This window comes from Rhinatrema bivittatum, chromosome 5, assembly GCF_901001135.1.
Source record: "Rhinatrema bivittatum chromosome 5, aRhiBiv1.1, whole genome shotgun sequence".
In the NCBI taxonomy this organism is placed as follows: domain Eukaryota; kingdom Metazoa; phylum Chordata; class Amphibia; order Gymnophiona; family Rhinatrematidae; genus Rhinatrema; species Rhinatrema bivittatum.
In genome coordinates this window covers 48,953,484-48,976,162 of record NC_042619.1, presented here as the reverse complement: position 1 = coordinate 48,976,162, position 22,679 = coordinate 48,953,484, and positions in this window count along the sequence as shown.

The following is a 22,679-nucleotide window of genomic DNA, read 5'->3' as shown; positions in this document are numbered from 1 at the left end:
TAGATTCCATCAATTATGTTGCTTGATTGCCTGTTTCTGGTACAATATCATTATATCCAGTTGAATTATTCCATTCAGATTAAAGGGGAGCCTTTCCCCTCAGCAATTACAAAAATGCATTTAAAGCAAAAATGCTTACAAAATTCCTGCATGCTTTATGATTCATTAGTAGATGTTTTGGTTGATATAGCTTCCTTATTAAGGCTATCACTGCAGGAGATAGCCCGGTGGCTCATACATAGGGACCTGAGTCCAATTTCTGGATCAGGTCCTCCATTTCCACGGTCTCCTGGGGATGTTGCAGAGGCAGCATTCAAAACCCTAGTCATTGTTCAATGGTAAAAACTAATGGCTGGATTTAAGGCACATGACAATATATCACTTTAAACAAAAATGTTACGCCCATCAGTTGCAGTTGCACATGGGCCAGTATTAAGCACGTCATGGCGGGAATCTTGGGGGCGTCCCCTCCAGATGACGTCTACACTCTGCTGTACTTAAGCTGGCTGGCCCTGCCTATCAACGAGTTAGCAAGGAGTTTCCTCATTGCTGAATCCGCTTCTCTTGTACAGACTTCCTGTTCCAGTTCCTGCACTTTGGTGTGAGACGCTCTGGGTACCCGCTCCTCAGGGGCCCTTCCTCGTCTCTGGCTATCCGCTCCTTGCAGGGCTTTCTGCCTTGGACTGCTGCCTGTTCCTGTTCCCCGGCACCTGTCCTGGAACTATCACTCTGTGAGTACCTTGACTCCACGGACTACTACTGAACCAGCTTTATTGTGATCCTTTCCAGTGTACCCCGTACCTCGGGCCACTACCGCGCCAGCTCTAGTGAGGAACCACCTTGGTGTACCCTGCGCTGCAGGCCACTACCGCATCATCACTTCGGAGAGACTTCTTCAGTGTACCTCACTACAGAACCTTCTCCAGTGTACCCTGGGTCTCGAGCCACTACCGTGCCAGCTCTAGTGAGGAACCACCTCGGTGTACCCTGCGCTGCAGGCCATTGCCATTTCATCGCTACAGGTCCTTCGCCGGTATACCCGTGCCCTGGGCCACTACAATACCATCTCCGAGTGAGGAATTCCTCAGTGTACCCTGCGCTGCAGGCCACTACCACATCATCACTTCGGAGAGACTTCTTCGGTGCACCCCGCTCTGTAGACCATTACCGGATATTCACATCTGAGGCATTCTCTCTGTGTGTACTCATTCTCAGACCTTATCTCTTTCTCCTGCAACCCCCGCTCCCCGGGCTGTGCCTTTTCTACTTTTATAATAAAGACTCTATTCCACAGCTGTGTCTGACATCCTCTGAGACCGCGCCTCCCGACGGTGAGGCTCACAGGGCTCCTCCCTGAGGGCGATACCATCTCTCACCTCAGCCCAGGGACCACATACCTATAAATCATAACCAAAAAAAACTTAATTTTATTATTTAATTGTCATTTCTTACAATTGAATGTTCACCATCAAAAAATGTGTGAAAATCAGTATGAAGTTTTTGTTTATCTATTTCTATCTATCTATTTTGAACTTTTATATACCGACGTTCATGACAAAATTGCATATTGCATCGGTTTACAATGAAACAAATTTTTGGCAAACGAAGCATTACAAAGAACAGGGATTCCATAGGTTTTAGGTAAAATAAGGATCCTTGTTGGGGTTTATACTGAGTGAGAATGAAATTGTTAATTCCTGGGGTTTATACTGATTGAGGCTGATACTGTAAGTGTTGTATCTGTGGACTTCTGGGATGAGGCAAGATTGATACTACCTGCAGGGAGGATCCCTGCAGGTTCTCACTGAGAGCAGGCAGACCCAGACGCAGCAGAGCCTATTCAGGACCTTCACTTACACCAGCCCTCATTCCCCTTATGTTGAGCCTTTGAGTGCCAGGGCCAGCAGAACTTAGGTGGAGTCTCTGATGATGGCAGAAGGGTAGGTTTGTGGTCAGCTAGGTCAGAACAGGTGGCATGTACGAGGTCCAGGTAATGGTCAGAGGCAGTCGGTCATATCTGAGTTGTAGGTTTAGGTCAAACCAGGTATCTGTCCAATGGAGAAGAAGAGGGATAGATAGACAGGGCAGGCAGGCAGGCAAGGATAAGAATAGGCGGACAAGGTGGATTGAATGGAATGAAGAATACAACCTGAAGAAGAGAGGACGAAGACAAGACAGTTGGACGAGGACTGAAGACGGGGCTGGAACGAAGACTGAACGTTGGGAAGCTGGACCTGTTGCAGAGGTGAGTTGCTTCCAGGGAGCTGCCCTTATATAGGGTTGACCCAGTGATGTCATCTCTAGGGGCTGCAGGGACTTTCCCACCGCAGTCTCTTTAAATTCCAGGAAGTAATGCGCACACCTAGGGGGAGGTGTTGTGTAAGTTGCATCCTTCCACATTGCTGATCAGTAACGTTCGTCGCGTTGAAGAGGGACCCTGCCAGCCCAGCCAGGGAAGGTAAGAGCAGCAGCTCATAGAGGTAGCCTGTGGACTGCCAAACACAACAGTAAGTTCTTGAAGTTTATACTGACTGAGACTGATATTGTAAGTTCTTGCTAACTGAGATTGATTTTGTAAGTAAACCGTTGTGATCTTCATTTGGAACGATGGTATATAAAATGCATAAATAAATAAATATGAATATAGGGTCATGATATGAATGTAGGAATTTATACTGATTGAGGTTAGGAATGTATTTTTAATTTGGTATAGTTAATAAAATATATTTTTGATTATGAGTGTTTTTTTCGGTATATGATGATGAGCTAAGGTTAATAGAATTTTATCTAAGTGTTTCCTTTCAGCCTAGAGCAGTGAATACTTGAGCATACCAATTTTTCACTCATGTTTTGATAGTGATCGTTCAATAGTTAAGAAAGAAAATGTTGAATTAAATACTTTTATGTTTAAAGTGGTATATTGTTTAAAGTGACATTATGTTGTAGTAATTCTTTATATACCACTTTATTGGGGGGGGGGGGGGTTTATCAGATAATGGTATTCTGTATATACTTTTCTTTTTTATACCTTCTAATGTAAGTGTGCCTGCAGTGAGAGTGAGAAAAGTTTTCAATTTTTAGGCATGCTTTTGCTAGCGTAAGGGTGAATTCATCCATCTGTCCCGCTATCTTTCTGCACATTGCAGTGACCTTCTCTGTGAATGGATTTTGCTGAAATTTGTCCCCTCTTCTTTTCAATAACTATTTAAGTAATGTATAGCCAGCCCATCCACTATTCTCTAACAAAGGTGATTCGACAATATAGGATGTGTTGCGTTTGGCGGTCTGCAGGCTACTCCCATGAACCACTGCACTCACCTCCCTGGCCAGGCTGTCTCCGCTGGCTCCCAACACGGTCCGACGCTACTAGCTCTCCACATGGTGGGACGCCACTCTCTGATGCAGCAAGGTGTCATCAGCTCACCACGCATCAGGATGCCGCCGGCCTCAACCTGCCACGCTTCTCCATAGGTGTGCCTGAAGTCAATATATTTAAAGGGCCTGTGGCAGGAAAAGCCCCGTGGTGCCTCCTGATGACCTCACACACCTAGTCCTATAAAGGACTCTCCCTGACTTTCTCTCACTGCCTCAGGTCCAGTTACTGCATAGAAGTGTGTGTTGTGTTCCAGCATTCCTGCCTTCATTCCAGCCTGTCTCCAGTCTTCATTCCAGTCTGTGCCATTCTTTGTTGCCTGCTTGTTCCAGCCCTTGCCTGCCTGCCTGCCTCAGCCTATCTGTCCCTCTCCCTCTACTTCAGATGGATACCTGGTTTGACTTCTGCCTGAACTTCGGATATGCCTGACCACTGCCTGCCTTTGACCTTTGCCTGGACTACAGATATGCTTGATCCTTGTCCAGACCATGACATGTCTAGTCACTGCCTGCCTATGACCTTTGCCTAGCCTCGGACTACATCTCCAGTCATCAGCAGAGACCCTCACCTAAGTCCTGCTGGCTCTGGCACCCAAAGGCTCAACCCGAGGGGAACATGGGCCGGTATAGGTGAAGGTTCTGTTCAGTCTCTTTTATCTGGATCCGCCTGCTGATGGAGAGAACCTGCAGGGCTCCTCCCTGAAGGTGGACCCAATCTCGCCTTAGCCTAAGGGTCCACAAACACAACAGGATGAACTTTTTGCAGATGATATACAGATTTTTGTTCCATTGGAGGTTAGTGGCACTTGAGTGGTTGCAAAGCTGTATCAGTTAGATGCTTCAGAACAGGTTTATACTTAAACCTAGTAATAATGAGACCATCTGGGTTCGTAAAATAGATATGCAGTTTGTTAAGCCTTCAGTTTATATTGATATACATTTGTTAGCATTGAAAGATCAAGTGAGAAGCCCAGGGGTTCTATTAGACATTGAATTGACTATGAAAGCTCAGGTTACCTTATTAGTTCAAAATTATTTTCATCTTAAGACAGCTCCATTTGATGTGTTCATTGTTTGAGGAGGCTAACTTTGCTACAATTATGCATGGGATCCTTATGTCCCAGTTGGCTCTATTGTAATCTTTTGTTTTTGGGTATCCTGAAGAAGGTATTGAGAAGGCTACATGTAGTATAGAATATGGAAGCCCATTTGATATCAGGTTGTGGGTGAAGGGTTCATATTTCTCCTGTTTTGGTGATTTGCATTGGTTGTTTAGGTAAAGATTGTGTTTAAAGTGCTATCCTTGATTTACAAAATCCTTCAGAATGGTGAGCCTAAGTTTTTGGCAGCAAAACTGAGATCCTACTCTCCTTGTTGGCTTTACGCTCACAAGAAGACAGTCTTGTAAAGCTTCTACCATTAAGGAGAATGGGATCAATTAGACTGGACAAGCAAATCTTTTTGCTAGCCATTCCCCAGTTGCGGAATGCATTACCACGTGAGATTAGGTTGGCAGACTCTTTAATAGCCTTATGTGGACCTTGAAATCCTGGTAATTTAATAGATACTAAAGACTTGGTAGTGATAAATAATTGCTGTACAGAGATGATCAGAGGCTGGGAGGGTCTGGGCAGTGTTTGGGTTTAGTTATGACCACAATCAGATATATTTCCTGGTATGAATTTTGATCTATTATATGTTTTTACGGTTGCTATGTAAGCTGCCTTGAATATATGCAGAAAGATGATATATAAATGCCGCTAAATAACAATAGTGGAATAGTGTTGCTGCATGCATTAGCAAGCAAAACAGGACAGCTACATTAATCAATGTCATGCTGTAGTACTGTATAACACATCTTATATAATAAGAGTAGTTCCTATCTGTGCTATAAGCTCCTTCTAGAAGTGTGGGGTTTTGTTTCAGTAACAGACAATACTAATTAACTTTCAGGCCACAGCTGAATACAATTAATTTAACATTAACCTGAAATTTGACTTCCAAATCCATCGAGTCAATACAAACAATTTATTTTCATTAGAGCTATGCCACACAGTGAATACACAAGCTTTTATACTGCTACATCGGTGTAGCTACAGGGTCAACGATGCCAGCCTACTAGGGTCTTTTTCCCCAAGTTGTACTGTAGTGTGGAATAGTATTGTTATATGCAGACAGAGGATGAGACATCCATAGTAATCAGTTTACTGTAGTAGTACTGTGTAATTCATTAGCAGTGTGCTTGCTAATAATTGCTCTCAGGTTTCTAGTAGACCTTCACCAGTGTAAACATTGTTCCATAGAGATGAATAGCAATTTTTTACGTGAAAAATCTCTAACCCCAAAGACTAAAATTATTGCTTCTTCTTCTGTCTTGGCATAGTTGTTTCACTGTTGATATCACAAACACATGTTTCTTGTGATCTCTTTAGCTATATTGAAAGTACAGCTACCATGCTATAAGTGGAAGTATCAGAAGTCAGTCATTTCAACAATTTAGCTGTTATGAAGATTGTATCACATTTACTAGATCAATTCCATTTTTTCCGGTCTTCCAAAACTTTATGATTATTATTATTTTGATATTTATCTGGAGTCCTACCTAAGACACTTTGGGGTAGATTTTAAAAGGTTGAGTTGCATGCGGGCGTACATGTGCGCGCGCTATCCGGCACACGCACATGTACACCTGATTTTATAACTTGTGTGCGCAGGTGAGTGCAAGTTACAAAATCAGGGGTTGGTGCACGCAAGGGGGTGCACAATTGTGCACCTTGCATGTGCCGAGCTGTGCTGCCTTCCCCGTTCCCTCCCCCCTCACCTGACCTTCCCACCCCTTCCCCTAACCTTTCTCTCCCTAGCCCTACTCTAACCTCCTTCCAAAATTTAGTTTTACCTTTTGTGCCTGCCTCTGGGCAGGTGCAAGTTGCATGCGCTGGCCAACTGCCGGCACGTGATCCCCGGCACAGCAGCAAATATGGCCACTGTGCCGGGAGCCTGACCCTGTCCCCGCCCTGGACCGCCCACGCCCCATCCCCTCCCCACCCCTGTTTGCAAGCCCCGGGACTTACAACGCATACCGGGGCTTTACGCTAGTCACCGGGCCTTTTAAAAATAGGCCCAGCATGCGCAAGGCCGGTTACGCATGTAAATCCAGCCCTATATAAAAAAGCAAGAATATAACAATGATGGAGTAGACTAGAATGGACATAGTTAAAGGGACTCAGGCAAAAAGCACAAGGAGCAGAAAACTGTTGAGTTAGTGAAAAGCCATTTCGGAAAACTGAGTTTTGGGCCTGGTGTGGCAAACTAGCAGAGAGGTAGAGTGTTGGATGTTAGAGGTTGTAACTTATTCAACAATGAGAATACATATAAAGGAAAAAGCACAGTGATGCATGGGACTGAAAGGAATGCATGTGTTGTGAGTGGAGAAAGCAAAAAGCAGAAATAATGTGCAATGATAGCATAAAGCGTGGCGGAGCCTTCTATCATTAATGAGGATACAATCAGAAGTTTATTTTATTTTTTTAAATTCTTTCTTGCTTGAGTATTTATGCAAATACACATCAACATGCATCATTTGTAAACTCAAAAGTAGAAAATAGAACAGAACTGATAATTTTGGCTGTATTACACAATATTATAAATCCAGCATATGCTAAAAATTAATCTTACTCTACATTTTATTGTATAAGTTAGCTTCTAATTTATATCAATAGATAATTCAATATACTTAAGCTTAATCAAAGATATGAACCAATCCGTAACAGAGGAACTGGACTTCTAGAAATACAAACTAGCAGCAACAGTTTAAAGTGATCATGAAACTCAATGGGAAGTCAGTGAAGAGAAGCTAGGAGAAAGGACCCTTAAGAGTACATTTAATGGGTGCATCAGGGTACACAGATTTGGTAATAATTTGGTGCATATATTATTGCCCAAAATGATCTGCTCTTTGATACTTTTTTGGTTTGGTAGTCTCCATAGGTATTTACATTTTTTCAGGGGCTATGTGTAATTTCTCTTCATCAATATATGACCTAGCATTTTTCTACTCTCAATTTTAGTATGTAGATTTCTAGCTGCAGTAGTATACCCTTAAACCTTTCTAAATGCTTATCTTGTTTCCTGATGCTAACTAGAATAAAATCAAGATAATACAGCAGAGCTTAAATTAAAAAGATAGAGAAAATTGTCCAAAATAATAAAGAGGATGGAACGATTCCCTTATGGGGAACGAGATTAGGGCTCTTCAGCTTAGAGAAGAGATGGTTGAGGGGAGATATGATAGAGGTCTATAAAATAATGAGTAGAGTGGAACAGGCAAACACAAATCACTTTTACAAAGTACAAAGACTAGGGCAAATGCAATAACGTTACTAGATAATACATTCAAGACAAATAGGATAAAATACTTTTTTAAATCAATGCATAAACTTTGGAATTCATTGTCAGAAGATATGGAAAAACATGTTAGTGTAGTTAAGTTTAAAAAAAGTTTGGATAAGTTCCTGGAAGAAAGTCCATAAACCATTATTAAAGTGGACTTGGGGAAATCCACTGCTTATTCCTGGGATAAGCAGCATTGAATTTATCAACCTTCTGGGATCCTGCCAGGTACTTGTAATTTGGATTGGCCATCACTGGAAACATTAATGGACCTTTGGTCTGATCCATAATGGCAATTCTTATGTTCTTATGATCCAACACAAGTTCTATATACTGCCATTTTGGAGTTCTAGGTTTGATTTTCAGATTTGGTTCCTGATCCTTGAGTTAGTAGGGGTAAGAAAAATTGTGGACGTAGTATTTCTGCCATCAGGAGGCAGAGCGTCTCTTGAATCATTCATGAATACCACCTACTAGCTCGCTCAAACATGCTCTTATGCCAGGATCCAGAGAGAACCATAAAATTAATGCCTCCTCAGTTGAAGGACTATTGCTGCAAAAACTGGGCTAGATGAGAAACAAATAGAGGAATTAAAAAATGCAGACCACCCACCTGCTCATGTAGTAGTGAATGATGGCTTTGGTACAGTAGCCTCAGTTGGGATAGGATCCAATTGAGTTGGAAGCCTAAATCTAGCAGGAGAAAGCTTCTGGTAAAATAAAGAGAGCACATGACATTTTCAAAAGCTTGCTAAATTTTGTTCCTTGGCAGACTGAAAGATTACTTTTGAGCTTACCATGCTAAAGGTACACAATTGCGCAATAAAAGTCCTTGGTGTGTAGGAAATGCTGCCAAAACTTTATTAAGAACATAAGAACATGCCATACTGGGTCAGACCAAGGGTCCATCAAGCCCAGCATCCTGTTTCCAACAGTGGCCAATCCAGGCCATAAGAACCTGGCAAGTACCCAAAAACTAAGTATATTCCATGTTACTGTTGCTAGTAATAGCAGTGGTTATTTTCTAAGTCAACTTAATTAATAGCAGGTAATGGACTCCTCCTCCAAGAACTTATCCAATCCTTTTTTAAACACAGCTATACTAACTGCACTAACCACATCTTCTGGCAATAAATTCCAGAGTTTAATTGTGCGCTGAGTGAAAAATAACTTTCTCCAATTAGTTTTAAATGTGCCACATGCTAACTTCATGGAGTGCCCCCTAGTCTTTCTATTATCTGAAAGAGTAAATAACCAATTCACATCTACCCGTTCTAGACCTCTCATGATTTTAAACACCTCTATCATATCCCCCCTCAGCAATCTCTTCTCCAAGCTGAAAAGTCCTAACCTCTTTAGTCTTTCCTCATAGGGGAGCTGTTCCATTCCCCTTATCATTTTGGTCACCCTTCTCTGTACCTTCTCCATCGCAATTATATCTTTTTTGAGATGCGGCGATCAGAATTGTACACAGTATTCAAGGTGCGGTCTCACCATGGAGCGATACAGGGGAATTATGATATTTTCCATTTTATTCACCATTCCCTTTCTAATAATTCCCAACATTTTGTTTGCTTTCTTGACTGCTGCAGCGCATTGAACCGACGATTTCAATGTGTTATCCACTATGATGCGTAGATCTCTTTCTTGGGTGGTAGCACCTAATATGGAACCTAACATTGTGTAACTATAACATGGGTTATTTTTCCCTATATGTATCACCTTGCACTTATCCACATTAAATTTCATCTGCCATTTGGATGCCCAATTTTCCAGTCTCACAAGGTCTTCCTGCAATTTATCACAATCTGCTTGTGATTTTGTATCATCTGCAAACTTGATTACCTCACTCGTCGTATTTCTTTCCAGATAATTTATAAATATATTGAAAAGTAAGGGTCCCAATACAGATCCCTGAGGCACTCCACTTCCCACTCCCTTCCACCGAGAAAATTGTCCATTTAATCCTACTCTCTGCTTCCTGTCTTTTAGCCAGTTTGTAATCCACGAAAGGACATTGCCATCTATCCCATGACATTTTACTTTTTCTAGAAGCCTCTCATGAAGAACTTTGTCAAATGCCTTCTGAAAATCCAAGTACATTACACCCACCTTACCCTTTTACCAGCAATCCGAGTATGTTAGAGTTATACAAGGCCCTTTGTCTTAGATAAGAAAATGCTTTATTATAGGGATATTTAGGTTTATATCAGGAGTTATCACAACAACTTGACAATTGTCAGGGAAAGAATTGAAACTGGAAAATGATACAAATGAAAATACTTAGCAGACATTAGAAATTAGCAAGACAGTAACATATCACATTAGCCTTAACTTGCATCTAAAAGTAGCTAAAAAATCTATCTGACTGCCCACAGATAAGAGCTAGCAGAAACCCCCAAATCTCACCACTGTGTGTGCAGAAGGTCTCTGGTCTGTGCAGGGAGTCGCGGACTCTGCTTTTGGGACCCACACATTACTTGTCTTGCGGCAGCTCGCTTAGCAATGTCGAGACTCACTTTGTCCCATGAGGGGGAACAGAGCAGGTTCAACCCTAGGCTAAGGTGGCAGGGAAGGGAGTCTTCAGTTCTTTGTCATGTCCTATGGTGATGCTGGGTCAAAACGAGGAAGCCCTGATGCAGGGTGGTGCTCAGAGCATTGGGCTCTGGTAAGAATGTTGTTCTTGCTGGTGATGAAGATGATAATTTCTGATGGTGAAGCCCACACTTTCTCTTCTCCCTGTTGTAAGGGCTTTGATTTGTATTGTTCAGTGAGCTAAATGCATATGAAAGTAGTTCCATGATTACAGGTGCGATTGGTCCAATTTTTCCATTCTGAACAGTTTCTTTGTCCTCTCTGGTGGGTCAGCTCTAGGCCAATGTAAAATTGAACAGAGGTCTATGGCTGACACCTTACTGATAAATTCTCCATTGTGGATAAGCTGGTTTGGTTACTAGGCCATGAAGTTTACAGTTTTTAGGGGTCTAGAAATGTCTGTTTTTCTACAAACACAAACCTTTCATTGTCTTTATGTTTTCTCTGTGTGTACAAAGAATAGTGTTTTGTTTTGTTTTTTTTATTTGCAGGTGCCACTGTAAATAGCCTGTTTTTGCAGAACAGATAATCCAGGCATGTAAGCTGCCTGGTCAGAGAAGTCCATCATCTCTGCATACAGGACGCAGAGAAAAATAGGCCATGTCCATTTCATGCTGATGCCAGAGAATCCATTTTTTGGGGCTGCATTAGTGAAAATTCAGGGCACATGACTAAATATAATCTAGTTTTATCAGCCAACATTTGTTGCTATATTTGTTAGAAATACAAATCTGCAAAATGTTTATCACCCACAAATAATTATTTTATAGTCTCCATGTAGCCAAATGGACCCATCAACCTTTGTACAACTATACACTATATTCTACCCAAGGGATAATCCCCTCTGTTTGTAGCTGCTTTGATTCAATAACAGAGCCTCTGATATCATATGGTAAAAAGGATCTGTCAAGTCTTGAATCAGGAGCCTGCTGGGTGAAGACATGAGCCCCGCTTCCTAAGACAGTAGACATTGGTAAAGCCAGTTTATACAAGGAACGAGATCTGGTATTATGCTTAATGCAAGTCCCAGGAATTCAGCCTTTGAGGAACTGAACCGGACCTTGAGGCTTGAAAAGGGACAATGCCTTGTTCCTGGAAACCTGAGGGTGGCTTAGCTATGCAAAATCTGATTGATATATTACATGACCCTAGAAGTTAAGCTGAAGTGAAATAATTGATGTTTGAAGCTGTGTGAAAGTATAACCTTGCATATTCTCACCTTGGATTGGACCTGTTGTGAGCACTGAGAATGTATTCTGTTTTAAAGTGTTTGGACTTGTTTCTGGGGGCTGCAGACTGTCCTTGCTCCACGCTGCAAAAAGAAGCATGTAGTAGTTTGTTAGAATCTCTGAAGGTGAAGATACCCTAAATACAGTTTTCTGTCAATCCTGCTGTTTAAAGAATAAATTCTGTGATAATCCCAGAAGAGAGATTGTGGTTTAAGTAACTCAGCCTGGTAATTTAACTGGATTTAGCTTCAGGTATCACCCTGACTTTAACCTGATAGTGATTCATGCGCCATCCTTGGAAAGAAACCAGTGTCAGTTTAGAATTGCTATTAGTGTGCTCGTAGTAGATATTTCAAAACTATTACTCCAGTTATCTGGATTTTCTGATGTCAACTGCTGTCCTTTACAGAGTGCCAGTTCTTGAGTTTTGCTGCATTAATGAGAACTACTGCTTACTGACTCTCGAAACTAATTTCCACATCAGCCTGACTAGACAATATTAGCCTTTCTCTGGTATTGAGTTTAAAGAGATGGCTTGGCTTAAAAAGTCTGACATGTGATAACTTATCACAGTGCATATTCTCAGGAATGACTGGCGCCAGTATTGCAAGCTTGACATCAATTAATTTTTCGAACAACACCTACTGTTATTTTAATGGCTTCATTTTTTGGTTCTTGTTCACAGCAAACTCACATGATCCACTTCATGATCTGGAATGCTGACATGAGAGGTCTGGCACACAAAATTCTCATTCAGATATTTTGTGGAGGATGACAGCCTTGTAAATGTTAGTGAAGTGTTCCGTTTTCATCGAGATATTGCATTATGCCTTATATTGACCGTTGCCTGGGTTATGATCACATTTAGTATGGTAATAACATGATTTCTTCTGACCTAGTGCCTTTTTTTTTTTTTTAATCAGTGCTAGATGAAAACTGGTACAGTACTTTATCTTAGAGAAGGATTTTTTTTTTTATTTTTTTTTAATTTGGGTTTCCCTTGAGTTTGCAAAAGGAGCTGAGATCTGCCGCTTCTATTCCTTTTCTTTCACAGGAGTTTTTCTCTGCCACTTCCGTTGCCAGTACTATTCTTATAGCTTTAACAAATAATCAGATCTGACACTGACAAAAGTTATTTTTGTATGGCTGTACGTATGTCTCTGTCCTTGGGTAAATCTGGCCTTCAATGAATCTAACAAAAAAGCTCCAAATTCACAATGTGCAAACGGATGATTCTAGTTCTGCAGTAAGCTGGCAGCATTGGTGTTTCCCTTCTTCTGATTTTGCTGACAGAGCTTAAAACGTTCAGCTACATAGAGAGGGATTAGGAGTCAAATGTGATTTCTGTACTGTAATGAATGCCTCAAAAAACTCATTACTTCGCTTGCTGGCAGTCAAGGGATTTTTTATTGGGTGGACTAGATGGGCCTTGTGATCCTTATATACTGGCCTGTTCTCTGTTTCTATGATTTCCAGTAAGCTGAAAACTACTGCAAGATGCTTTGCTACAGTTATTGGCAATGGAAAAGTGTGCATGCCTAGCGTTCAAAAACCTCTTGTTTAGCATCAAGATCCTTATGCTTTTTAGTCAGCATCCTACTCGATGTTTGTGTGCAATCCAGTATGCACTAATAAAATATACTGTATTTGCATTCAAAGCCCCCATTGCCATTGTTATATAGTGTGTTTGTCACAGATGTGAGCCCCTGGGCTGTGGCGTGATTGACGCAGCCCAGTGGGTGAACCCACGCCGACAGTTGGTGGATTGGCTCTTACTGGAGCTGGAGCTTCACCTATACTAGCTCTGTTCCCTGCAGGTTGAGCTCTTGGGTTCCAGGAGCTGGCAGGGCTTCGGCAAAATTCTTATAAGGAGCGGTCACTCAAAGACAGGGTGGGGGCCGAGTCAGGGCTGGCGGCGAGTAGACAGGGTCCGGGTACAGGCCGAGGTAGAGACAGGGAGCAAGAATCAGAATCCAGATCCAGGTCCAGGCCAAGGTTGAGGCAGGCAGAGGTGTCCAAGGAGAAGTTGATATCCAAAACAGAGGTCAGTATCAAGCAGCAGGCAAGAGAGTGGTCAGGTCCAAAGCAGAGGATAGTACCAGGAGTCAGGCAGAGAGGACTCACAGGGAAAGACAAGGTACTGAGATGAGACACAAGTAGCACAAACAAGGCAGGGCAGAACAAGGCAATGAGGAGGCAAAGCACAGAAACACAAGTAGCAACCAGCACTGCAAGGCAGAGGGGACCTGGTGCTAAGGTACCAGCTGAAAATGCAGCTGGGGTTTAAGTCCCCAGCCTGACCTCATCTGCTGGCGCCACTGCTGTTTTCCTGCCATGGGGCCCTTTTAGTTCAGCACACCTGAGTGCATGCACCTAGGGGGACCCAAGGAGGGAAGATGGTGACATCCATGCAGCTGGTCGCAGGGCCATTCCATGGCTGGCCATACGTTACAGTGTTCAGCACTGTTTGCTGTTCATCTCTTGTGTTTTCCTTTCTTTTCAGACAGTAAATGTAAACCAAATTGATTTGTAACTTGTTACAAGAATATCGGTATATAAGAGCCCCTAAATAAATAAATAGGAAATAATACACAGCAGAAGAAGTGTAGGGCGAAAGAATAACATGAATTCTAAGAATTCCACAATACCATTTGACGAAGAACACACTAGGGGCCGGATTTTCAAAGGGTTACGCGCGTAAATCCAGAGTGGCCTGGGAGGGAATGGGGGAAGGCAGCGTGGCTCGATGCAGCACGCGCAAGATGCACAATTGTGCACCCCCTTACGCGCACTGACTCCCGATTTAGGCACGCGCATGTTATAAAATCAGGCGTACATGTGCGCACGCTGGGTAGCGTGCGCACATGTACGCCCACGCATACGTTTGAAAATCTACCTAAAGGAGCGGATTTTAAAAGCCCTGCTCGCGAATTTACGCGAGCAGGGCCTTGTGCGCCGGCGCGCCTATTTTCCATAGGCCTGCCGGCGCGCGCAGAGCCCCGGGACTCGCGTAAGTCCCGGGGTTTTTTGTCGGGGGCGTGTCGGGGGCGGGGCCGATCGCGGCGTTTTGGGGGCGGGATGCAGCATTTTGGGGGCGGGCCCGGGGGCGTGGTTTCGGCCCGGGGCGGTCCGGGGGCGTGGCCGCGCCCTCCGGTACCGCCCCCGGGTTGCGTCTCGGCGTGCCAGCAGCCCGCTGGCGCGCGTGGATTTACGTCTCCCTCCGGGAGGCGTAAATCCGTGGACAAGGTAGGGGGGGGGTTTATATAGGGCCGGGAGGGTGGGTTAGGTAGAGGAAGGGAGGGGAAGGTGAGGGGAGGGAACGGAGGCAGGCTGCACGGCTCGGCGCACGCCGGCTGCCCAAAATCGGCAGCCTTGCGTGCGCCGATCCAGGATTTTATAAGATGCCGCGCGTATCTTATAAAATCCAGCATACTTTTGTTTGCGCCTGGTGCGCCAACAAAAGTACGCGAACGCGCATTTTTTAAAAATCTACCCCAATATGTGCACCTTGATATTCTACAGAGGTCTGATTTAAATGAGTTTTGTCCCACAGGTGAAAACTGCTTTTACAATTTAACACAATGAAAGGTAAAAACTGTAATCTTATTATGGAATAAAGCCCTTCTAGTGGAAAGATAATATATTTTATTGAAATGATTGGACTCAAGATGCACCAACTGTTATCTTATGGAATATAAGTTATTTGAACTGCTTCTTATGGGACATTTGACTATTCAATATTCAAAAATGTTTTGAGGAATACATTTTCTGTTTTGTGTCTATATATTACATCATGTCCTCAGACACACCAGACTAGACTATTATTACATACTGAGGAAATTAAGGAGCCAGTGTACTAATGTGTGTTAACATTGGCCAGATACGCAAGTGAATACAGTGTTTTATTGTGCATATGAACAGCCAGTGTAAACAAGATGCCAATGAGGGACGCGATAGCAAATACGCTAAAGTACATGCATACATGCAGACGGTATTGTAAAAACGTAACTACACCTTCACAAGGTGCAGTTTTTGTATTAATGTGTTTGTGAGCGATTTTCCACATGTATTTTCTTGCAGCACTAATAGGTAATTTTGCATAGTTTTACATGCCTGCTTCATTAAATCAAATTTTGAGTTAGTATCGTAAACTAGTTTATGCGCACTAAAGCACGTAAACCTAGTTTGCACATGTTCACAGCACTGTAACATTTAACATGTGTTAACATTTGTGATAACATTATTGCATTTTAGCCTTTTTCATTTTTTTATTTTTCTAGGGAATGTATAATGAACAGAAATGGGAGAAAATCACTGGTTAAAAAAAGACTCATTTTATTTCCACTGATTTTCTTCCATTTTTGCTTGTTATAATAAACACTGATAAATTCCCTAGAAAAATAAAATAAAAACTTAAAACTCATGGGCCGGATTTTAAAAGGGTTATGTGCACCGAGCCTATTTTAAAAAGGCCCAGCGGCACGCATAAAGCCCCGGGACGAGTGTAAGTCCTGGGGCTTTACTAAAGGGGCGGGGCAGTCTGGGGGCAGGGCCAGAGGCCTGCAACACAGCAGCCCATTGCCGCTGTGTCGAGGGATCACGTGCCAGCAGTCAGCCAGTGCGCACAACTTGCACCTGCCTGGAGGCAGGCACAAAAGGTAAAACAAAGGTTGGGGGGGGGGGGGACAAGCATAGGGCTGGGGGGGAAGGTTAGGGGAAGGGGTGGGAAGGTCAGGCATGTTATAAAATCAGGCGTACATGTGCGTGCGCCAGGTAGCGCGCGCATATGTAGGCCGCACGTGCTCCTTTTAAAATCTAACCATAAGTATATATATATATGTTTTCCACACTTTTCTTTATTAGTAGATCTCCACCATAATTTGTTGGATATAACTGTGGAATAGGCACAAAAAGGAGGAAAATTGTTTTCCTAATGTTATATTATTTATCAAATTATTTTATTTAATCGTATTTAGCACATGTCCAGTTGTCTAAAAACACTTTGGGTGAAGTACAAGGTAGCATCAGTAATATCAGACAATAAAACAAATGAATAAACAAGTCAACAAACAATAAAATCGATCATATAACACTAAAAATCCATGGGAACAAAACAAGTAGCGAACAATGACCTAGACCTGTAAAAATTCCTAAGAAAATGCCTTAATCAATTCCCTAAAGTGCAAATACAAAAAAAAAAAAAAAGCACATTTCCTGGTACATACTAACTGGACCTTTTTAAGGGGCTTTTGAAAATTTCCCACCTTTAATGCAATAAAAGTGTGCAAGTTGTGAAAAAACATGCAGTTCTCCCCACATGCATTTTTCCCAGCAGACATGCCCCATACAAACATAGTCAGTCAATAGAACATGAGACTTTTAATTTTGGATTCGTGGGTTCATGCCTCATGTTGGGCGAGGGAGATTTAATTTCTTTCAACTGAGCATTTCAATATATTTCTTCCAGAAAATGTTAGTGAAGTACTGGGTGACTCAGTCTTATCTGCAACAGGAGTGGACACGCTAGAAGGAGTAGAGAGAATGAGACATGATTTATGGAAGCTTGAACAGTGGTTAAAGATTTGGTAGCTGGGATTCAATGCCAAGAAGTGCAGAGTCATGCATCTGGGGTGTGGTAATCCAAAAAAGCTGTATGTGATTCGGGGGTGGGCCGTGAAAGACTGTTGTGCAAGGAACAAGAGAGGGAGCTTGGGGTGATAGTGTCTAGTGATCTGAAGATGGTGAATCAGATTGCTCGACTGGATATCATGAGATGTTGCACATTCTCAGTAGCTGGCCATCAGCTCTGGAATTCCATCCCAGACAATATAAGGCACCTTGACAACAATATAGAATTTAAAAAGAGTTTAAAAACCTATGTCTTCAGGAGGAAGAAGTGACATTAATTCCCATGTCGGCAGCATAAGATCGGAGATCCCCACCACGCTGGCCTAAATTGCGCAATTTTATTGCACAGAGACCGACCGCATCGAACAGGGAGTGGAGACGACCGTAGGAAACCTTCCTCTTCCATATGATGATGAAACGCAAGGCCGTCGACTTAAAAAAAATTTCCTATCATAAAGGAAGAGAAAGTGCCGGCTCCGAGGAAGACAAGATGGCTTCCGATGGAGATCCGGAGGGCAGGGGAGCCACGGACGGCATGCAGCACCTGGAGGGAACTGACTGGCCCACGAGAAATGAGCTGAGGGAGTGGTTCTGCGAACTCTGGCAGGACATTAAAAATTATAAGGCTGAGGTGATGGTTCTCTGCACTGAACTCAAGGAAGAAATCACAGATTTAGACTGCAGGAGAGATGAAGCAGACGTACGGCATGAGGCACAAGAAGAACACTGGAAACCAAACTGGAGGACCTTGAAAATCGAAATAGACGTTGTAACCTGCGATTCAGAGGGATACCAGAATCAGAGGAACATACTGACTGTGAAAGTGTGATAGAAAAACTTTGTTCATTTCTTATTGGTGAAAACGGAGCAAGGGGCACAGCCCCTCCCCAGTGTTCTGCCATTGAAAGAGCTCACAGGGCTATGGGCCCTAAATCTGGGAATAGACCACGAGATATAGTGGAATGCTTTCATTCCTATGCTTACAAGGGAAAAATTGCTCAAGCAGCAATGAAACAACGCACTTGGCAATGGGAAGGGACTGAGATCTCATTGTTTGCTGATTTATCTGCCACTACGCTAAGGAAACGTCTCGACTTTAAAGCGATCAGCAGTGCCCTGGGTGCGGAGAATATAAGATACTGCTGGTTATTCCTCTTTGGGCTGTGGTTTGTGTTGAAAGGGGTTCCACACCGAGTGCGAACAGTTGAGGAAGCGGCAGGTATCTTGCAATCAGCGGGCATATCTGTGACTATTAACTCAAGCATTGGGAAGCCTTCCTCTCCTATGCGTGAAGATCAAACACGATGGCAGAGAGTTACAAAGGGTAGACGAAGACTTCAAAGAACACAGGATTTGCAGGTTAAGGATGCAGCTCCTACCTGAAAGACCTAGGTCTGCTTGACGCGCAGTACGACTGCAGGAAAAAGGACGGTTGAGGATCTTTACATCAGCTCTTCTGTTTTGCTGGACTAGGACTTACTAAGCAGTGACAATGGTTTGGTCTCACAGTTTGATAGTTTCACGGTTGACTGTTATGGTTTAATGGGGAAAAAAAGGCCAGGGATGGGGAGAACCTGGTATGCCCACATGGGAAATTCCTTCCAGGAATACGGGGAACCTATGGAGTTATCCCAGATACAGGGGAAAGGGGGGGGGGGCTAATGGGGAACTTCGATCTCGTTGGGAGGCTGGAGAGAAAGGGGAAGGGGGAAGAACATACTTACAGGAACGGAATAAGGAGGTAGAAGGTGACTGGGTTTCGGTAATATTACTCCAGATTTATGAATGGGTATATTTGACAGATCAATCACATGACTGACTTCAAATTTATTTCCCTTAATGTGAAAGGCCTCAATTCTCCCCGTAAGAGGAGACTTTTGTTTAAGGAACTCGACAGGCTGCAAGCAGACGCAGTTTTCCTACAAGAAACCCACCTTAGGAGGTGGTATGAATGTTTAATGCGATCTGACAAATATCCTTATCAATTTTGGGCGCTGTGACAGTGTCGGCCAAATATGCAGGGATCGGGATATTGATACACAAAGATTTTCACTTTGAATTACTGCAAACATTCGCAGATGCTAATGGGCGCTATATCTGGGTCACGATAAAAATGGGAGAAAAACAGCTAACATTACTTAACTTGTATGGTCCCACGATTCATAAGGAGGATTTTTATAAGGCTATCAGTTCACTGGCTCTAGATAGATCGATCGGAAATATGATAGTAGGGGGAGATTTCAATCTCACTTTGAACCCAACTCTAGACACTTCTATTGGGCATAGTGCTGATCCAAAGTGTGCTAGAGCAGTTTTAAGAACCTTCATGGAGCAGGAAGCACTAGTCGATATTTATAGGGCTCGCTTCCCCAAGTCAAGAAACTATACTTTTTTTTTTTTTTACCCTGCATAATAGCCACTGTTCTTGCTTAGTAAAAACCTAACTAATCTAGTGTGCGCTACAGACATTGAACCCATAATATGGTCGAATCACGCCCCTATTTGGTTTACTTTGCATTTTAGCGACTATGACCAGGGTAAAACATTTTGGAGACTTAATGATTCCCTCTTAAGTGACAACATTTTTGTGACTCAAGTAAACAAAGAGATTAACGAATACCTGAAGTGGTAGGTAATATGGGAATATGGAAATGTAATATGGGAACGCCTCAAGGTGGTTCTGAGAGGTACCTTTATAGCTAGAGCATCCTTTCTCAAGAGGACATGAGAGGGGGAAAGGAAAAAATTAATGGGGCTCCTTAAACAATTGGAACTACAACATAAAGCTGGGAATACATCCTCCCAGCTAAAGCTCCAATTACAGGAGGTACGAAACCAAATAACCACCCTAGATACTGCGGTCATCGCTCACCAAATGGAGTTGGCACAACATAGATATTTTGAGGGAGGTAATAAGGCAGGGAATCTACTAGCTCGCACATTAAAGAAAAGGCAAGCGCAGAATTCAATAGTGAAAATTAAGAGTCAAGACGGGGGACTCCTCACAGACAATAAAGCGATAAGAGAACGATTCCATCAGTTTTATTCCACTCTGTATAGTTCAGATTCGCAAATACAGCCACACAATGTAGCGGCCTACTTGCGAGACACACCACTACCAGGTTTGACAACATCACAAAAACAGTTTTTAGATAAAGAGATCACCGAAGGGGAAATAGCGGTAACTATTAAGTCTCTTAAAGTAGGCAAATCACCGGGCATTGATGGTTATACCTCGAGATTTTATAAGACCTTTGCTCATCTTCTAACTCCATAATTTGTGAGGTTCTTTAATTCTTTACGAGAGGAGAGTATGCTTTCTCCGCAGGCGAACACTGCTGGAGTTACCATCTTGGGGAAGCCAGGTAGAGATCCGACCTTATGCGGATCTTACAGACCTATTTCCCTAATTAATATCGATATTATTCTCGCCAAAATATTAGCCACTCGCTTGAATTGTTTTATAGCACAGCTTGTCCATCCAGATCAAGCAGGCTTCATCCCTGGTCGCATGGCGGCCGATAATGTCCATAAAATACTAGACACCATCTGGTATGTCAAGAAACATGCCATCCCCGCTCTAGCTCTTTCAGTGGATGCTGAAAAAGCTTTCAATATGGCGCATTGGCCCTATCTGTTTCAGACCTTGGAAGGCATGGGATTTGGAGCACATTTTTTACAGTGGTTAAACCAACTGTACGACTCTCCTAGGGCTTGTATCAAGGTTAATGGAGGTTATTCCCCCACTTTCATAGTAGGACGGGGAATGCGTCAGGGTTGCCCACTCTCACTGCTTCTCTGCTTTATTTTTAGAACCGCTTGCTATTAGGGTTCGTCAGAATGAAGACATCAAGGGGATAACTGTGGGGCGCTATACCATGACACTATCGCTGTTTGCTGATGATATATTGCTAATGCTGACAGATCCACCTGCTTCTCTTCAGGCACTAACTACAGAAATGGAAGTTTTTAGCAGTGTGTCGGGGTTCCGTATAAACTGGGAGAAGTCTATACGGGATGAGTTTCAATTCAAATGGGCAAAGACTAATATAAAATATCTGGGGTGCTTATTAGTGCACATCAAGACATATATTCTAGGGATGTGCAGACCAAAAGTTTAAGTTCATAAGTCCATAAGTCGAAAGGGGGTCCCATTTGCGGTCAATATGGACATATGGAGAATTCCATAAGTTGAGTCTATGTCCATATGTGCAAATAAAAATTTAAACCCCTCACCCGCCTTAATCCCGCCCCCCCCCCCAAGACTTACCAAAACTCCCTGGTGGTCCAGCGGGGTCAGGACGCCATTCCTGAACTCCTTTGCAAGGAGCACGTGACGTCGGCGTCACGTCGGAGTGATGCGGCGTCACGTGATTCCCCTCGGGTTCGCTCCCGGACCCCTCGTTGGGCCCAAAAGGAACTTTTGGCCAGCTTGGAGGGGCCTCCTGACCCCCCCAAGCTGGCCAAAAGTGCCTTTTGGGCCCTACGAGGGTTCCGGGAGTGAACCCGAGGGGAATCACGTGACGTCGGAGTGACGCGGCGTCACGTGATTCCCCACGCGTCCGCTCCCGGACCCTCACGGAACTTTTGGCCAGCTTGGGGAGTTTTGGTAAGTCTTGGGGGGGGGATTAAGGAGGGTGAGGGGTTTAAATTTTTATTTAGATCAACAATCGCGATTTCCAACGTACTCAACATAGCTATGTTGAATAAGTTGGAAATCCGATCGTTTACGCCTCATCATTTTTTTAAGTTAAAAAAAAAAAAAAGTTGCGCTTTCCATTTAAGTTCAAAACGAATGCACACCCCTAATATATTCCCTAAATTATGACTCATTGTGGCATAAAATAAGCAAAGATCTTGAGAAATGGAGCCGCTACCATATTTCATGGTGGGGGCATATGGCTGCTGTAAAGATGACGGTGTTACCCAAATTAATGTATCTATTCCAAACTTTACCGGTAAGGGTACCTACTAGACAGACTGCACTGTGGCAGAAGAAAATCATGAGTTATATATGGGCAGGCAAACGACTAAGGGTGGCCAGGAGGACGCTATATTTAGCCAAAGATCGGGGAGGTTTAAGTGTTCCTGAACTAGAACAGTATTATTTAGCAGCCCAACTCAAAAAGATAGTTGATTGGCATAGGCGACAATCACCCAAACCTTGGGTCATGTTCAGCCAGGAACTTTTGGGACCAATACCAATTACTAGCTTCATATGGGAGCCACGGAAGACATGACAGATAGATCCCAAAGTAGTGTTACCGCCATCTATTAACCACATTCTTGATTTATGGTTCCATAAAAGCACTTGCCTCACGGAAACCAGAGAATACTATCATAGCACATATCTCTATGCTAATAAAACTTTTTCACCGGGTTATGAAAACTTTGCTTTTCACATATGGAGAGCTAAAGGAATTCAGACCTGGGGACAAGTTTGGGGTAATGCTGCAATTAAGACCT